Genomic DNA, 4618 nt, shown 5'->3' on the forward strand with positions numbered 1-4618 from the left:
TGCTTTGCTTCGTAAAATGACTACTACTATTCAGTCTTTTATGTATATTGTAAACCATTTCTGGCCAAACCACAGGAAGCAGAAAAAAGAACAACGGAGTGGAGCCGGACAACTGAAGTTTAAATGGAAGTCGAGTTTTTCTAAATAAAATGAAAACTTCTGTCCCAATTTGCACAAACCAGAAGGAAGATTAATATTTACCCCTAGCTGTACAAAACCAATATCCATTCTAAAGGCACTATCACCCACAAAGAAGTATTACACACATTATGAGTGTGACAGGTATTTGGTGCCCTTTGCACTTTATTGTTAAATCGGAAACCAAATGTGAAAAATAGCACACACATTTAGGGAGTGTGAGAAAAACACAATTGCTTTAACAGACATGTTGACCCTTCAGGAAACACAGTTATGTGATGTAGACAAATATATACCCAATCCAGAGACACTAACCAAGAATAAAGAATCATACACATGCACCAAGAGCTTTAGTTTGTCATCACTAGTAAAGCGCCCTCAGCAAACGCACACAGGAGAAAAACAATTCAATTGCACTGAATGTATGAAGAGCTGTGGTCAGTTATCTGACCTCCAAAGACATCAACGAACACACACAGGGGAAAAACCATACCATTGCAATGAATGTAGGAAGAGCTTTAGTCAGTTATCAAACTTCCTAGTACATCAACGAACACACACAGGGGAAAAACCATACCATTGCAATGAATGTGCAAAGAGCTTTAGTCACTTATCAAACCTCCAAAGACATCAACAAACACACACAGGGGAAAAACCATACCATTGCAATGAATGTATGAAGAGCTTTAGTCAGTTATCACACCTCCAAGGGCATCAGCGAGCACACACAGGTGAAAAGCCATACCATTGCAATGAATGTGTGAAGAGCTTCAGTCAGTCATCACATCTCCAAAGACATCTTCGAACACACACTGGGAAAGCACCATACCACTGCAATAAATGTGGATGTAGTTTTAGACATTCCTTAACATTTAGGAGTCGTCAGCAAACATACATAGGTGAAAAGCCTTCTGAGTGCAGTGAGTGTGTTAAGAGCATTAGTCGGTTATCATATTTACAAACAGATCAGCGACACACAAGGGTAAAACCATTCAAGTGCAGTGAATGTGGGAAGAGCTTTAGTCACTTATCAAACCTCCAAAGACATCAACAAACACACACAGGGGAAAAACCATACTATTGCAGTGAATGCGGGAAGAGCTTTTGTCAATCGTCAGTCCTACTCAGACATCAGCGAACACACACAGGGGAAAAACCATACCTTTGTAATGAGTGTGGAAAGAGTTTTAGTCAATTATCAGACCTACAGTGCCATCAGCTAACACACACTGGGGAAAAACCTTACCATTGCATTGAATGTGGGAAGAGCTTCAGTCAGTCATCAGTCCTACACAGACATCAGCGAACTCACACAGGGGAAAAAGCCATTCAAGTGCAATGAATGTGTGAAGAGCTTTAGTCAATTATCAATTCTGCAAAGTCATCAGCGAACAAACACAGAAATAACCTTACCATTGTATTGAGTGTAGAAGTTCTTTCAGTGACTCCTCAAACCTAAGGAAGAATCCGAGAACTCCCACGGTAAAAGCCACACAAGTGTACTGAATGTATGAAAGCCTTTAGTCGATTATCAGTTCTGCACAGCCATAAGGAAAAACACGCCTTCATTGAACAATTGAAATATTCCTAGAGATGTAGAGAATTTGGCAAGAATGTAAGGCCAATAATAGTGACTCAACTGTGGATACACACAGGAGCAAACAAGTGCAGTCATTGAGAGATGAACGAATTACAGAAAATTATAACATTACAATTAAGTGGGACATTCCAGAACCAGATAATAAAAAGTAGATGATAGAAGACCCGACTTGCAGGAATGAAAAAAAACATAGATATTTACGGAATTATGAAAGTGTCTTTTCTTCTCTACATTAAGGGAAAACCATGAAATACTTGGAAACATATTAGAAGACTAGCATAAGTTGGACAAAAAAAAAGAAATATAGTTGTTTTTTATTGAGTGAAACAGTGCTCTTAAAAAGTGCAAGAAAAAACCATGCAAGCATATCTGATCATACTACTGGTAAAAGCAACACTATGAGCAATGCTTGGACTAACAAGGATCTTCACAGCTAGATTTCGGGATTCGTGATAAAACCTGTAAATCCAAAAACCCAAAACACATGCACTCCCATGGAACTCTTAACCAAAAAGAGACGCATAGTTCCTCATAGCGAGCAGTGAAAGTATCCAAGTCATCCAGTCAGAAGGATGGTAAAGAGGCTCTATTCCAGGGGAGTGACAAGAACAAGAAGACCCAACACAAGCTGACACACAGCATGCAATTTAGGCATGCTACTAACAACATCTGTCAAAAAATATCCTTGGATAAAATCTAAATATGGGCATAGTTGTTGATCTCTACACAAAATAATAAAAATAACCATTTATTACATGCCATACACTCATTTGTCTCTTTATTAAAAAGTGATGTTACTACCAAATGTAATGTTACTTATTTTTACCAAACATAGCTCTGTATGTCTGGCACAGCCTTTCTGCCATCTATTGCTGGTTTTATGCCAGCTTGTATTTCTATAAAACCTACCTTGGAGAAGCAGAAGGTGGGAATGATACTATTATTCTCTAAACTCTAAAATAAGAAATCACTTTTGGGGGTAAGCAGCCACTTCCGTGACTTTCACATGAGAAATAAAGCACTCATGTTATCTTTTAAAATGTATGATGACTATAAAAGATATGTGAAAACATTCATTATCTGTAGACTGTGCTGTTTTATAATGTCATCACTGGCAGACGTTCATAGACATGTGACATTTTTAAGAAATAATTTTGTTGCAATAAGTAGAGGTGGAAGGTGCTAGACAGATGCTGATAGCATCACATGTAACAAATCCAAATTGAATGGGTTGTAGGTGCCATTAGTGTATGAATCACACAACCTGATCAAGAGGGGAAATGTCTGCAATTAGCCATTCAGGACAAAGAGGCCGGAGAAATCCAGGGCAACCCCAATGATGCCGGCTTAGACAAGGCATATAATCGAAACAGCATGTTCGATAGTTTGTACTATACTGGAGAGCAAACTGTGCAGATGTATTTTAACATCACTTTTTATTTTATTTTTATTTAACATTTCACACATTTATATTAGGCATATTCACAGTTTGCTTATAATTATTTAATGGCGTTATTATCAAGGCTTTTGTTCTTGATTAGATATTAATTTTGTTGCATAACTTCAAGAACAATATCCTAGTGTGTTGTCTTACCTTATTCTTGTATAAGGTGGTTGCCTTCACATAGAACCAAAAGGAAATTCAAGGTTTATTTGGATCTCACGTAGGTAGAACAATAAGTCCTTACTGTCATGAGGCTGCCCCCAGTAAGATGGCCAGGCCGAGCACAGGGCGTCTCTTCAGAAGAGCGAGGGCTCATTAATGAAAGTCACAGAGCCGCAGCTGTGTGCAGCCAGGCCGAGCACAGGGCATCTCCGCAGAAGAGTGAGGGCTCATTAATGAAAGTCACAGAGCTGCAGCTGTGTGTTAGTCAGGCCGAGCACAGGGCACCTCTTCAGAGGAGCAAGGGCTCATTCATGAAAGTCACAGAGCTGCAGCTGTGTGCAGCCAGGCCGAGCACAGGGAGTCTCTTCAGAAGAGTTAGGGCTCATTAATGAAAGTCACAGAGCTGCAGCTGTGTGTTAGTCAGGCCGAGCACAGGTCATCTCTTCAGAAGAGCGAGGGCTCATTAATGAAAGTCACAGAGCTGCAGCTGTGTGTTAGTCAGGCCGAGCACAGGGCATCTCTTCAGAAGAGCGAGGGCTCATTCATGAAAGTCACAGAGCTGCAGCTGTGTGTTAGTCAGGCCGAGCACAGGGCATCTCTTCAGAAGAGTGAGGGCTCATTCATGAAAGTCACAGAGCTGCAGCTGTGTGCAGCCAGGCCGAGCACAGGGCATCTCTTCAGAAGAGCGAGGGCTCATTCATGAAAGTCACAGAGCTGCAGCTGAGTGCAGCCAGGCCGAGCACAGGGCATCTCTTCAGAAGAGTGAGGGCTCGTTCATGAAAGTCACAGAGCTGCAACTGTGTGTTAGTCAGGCCGAGCACAGGGCATCTCTTCAGAAGAGCGAGAGCTCATTCATGAAAGTCACAGAGCTGCAGCTGTGTGTTAGTCAGGCCGAGCACAGGGCATCTCTTCAGAAGAGCCAGGGCTCATTCATGAAAGTCACAGAGCTGCAGCTGTGTGTTAGTCAGGCCGAGCACAGGGCATCTCTTCAGAAGAGCGAGGGCTCATTCATGAAAGTCACAGAGCTGCAGCTGTGTGTTAGTCAGGCCGAGCACAGGGCATCTCTTCAGAAGAGCGAGGGCTCATTCATGAAAGTCACAGAGCTGCAGCTGTGTGTTAGTCAGGCCGAGCACAGCGCATCTCTTCAGAAGAGCGAGGCCTCGTTCATGAAAGTCACAGAGCTGCAACTGTGTGTTAGTCAGGCTGAGCACAGGGCATCTCTTCAGAAGAGCGAGGGCTCATTAATGAAAGTCACAGAGCTGCAGCTGTGTGTT

General features: G+C 42.0%; 1 pseudogene; it reads left to right on the forward strand.

The window, feature by feature from the left end:
* Nucleotides 1-325: 325 nt before the first annotated feature.
* LOC147738051 (uncharacterized) lies at nucleotides 326-2439 on the forward strand (annotated as a pseudogene).
* The last annotated feature ends 2179 nt before the right edge of the window (nucleotides 2440-4618 follow it).

This window comes from Lissotriton vulgaris, chromosome 1_1, assembly GCF_964263255.1.
Source record: "Lissotriton vulgaris chromosome 1_1, aLisVul1.2, whole genome shotgun sequence".
NCBI lineage: Eukaryota > Metazoa > Chordata > Amphibia > Caudata > Salamandridae > Lissotriton > Lissotriton vulgaris.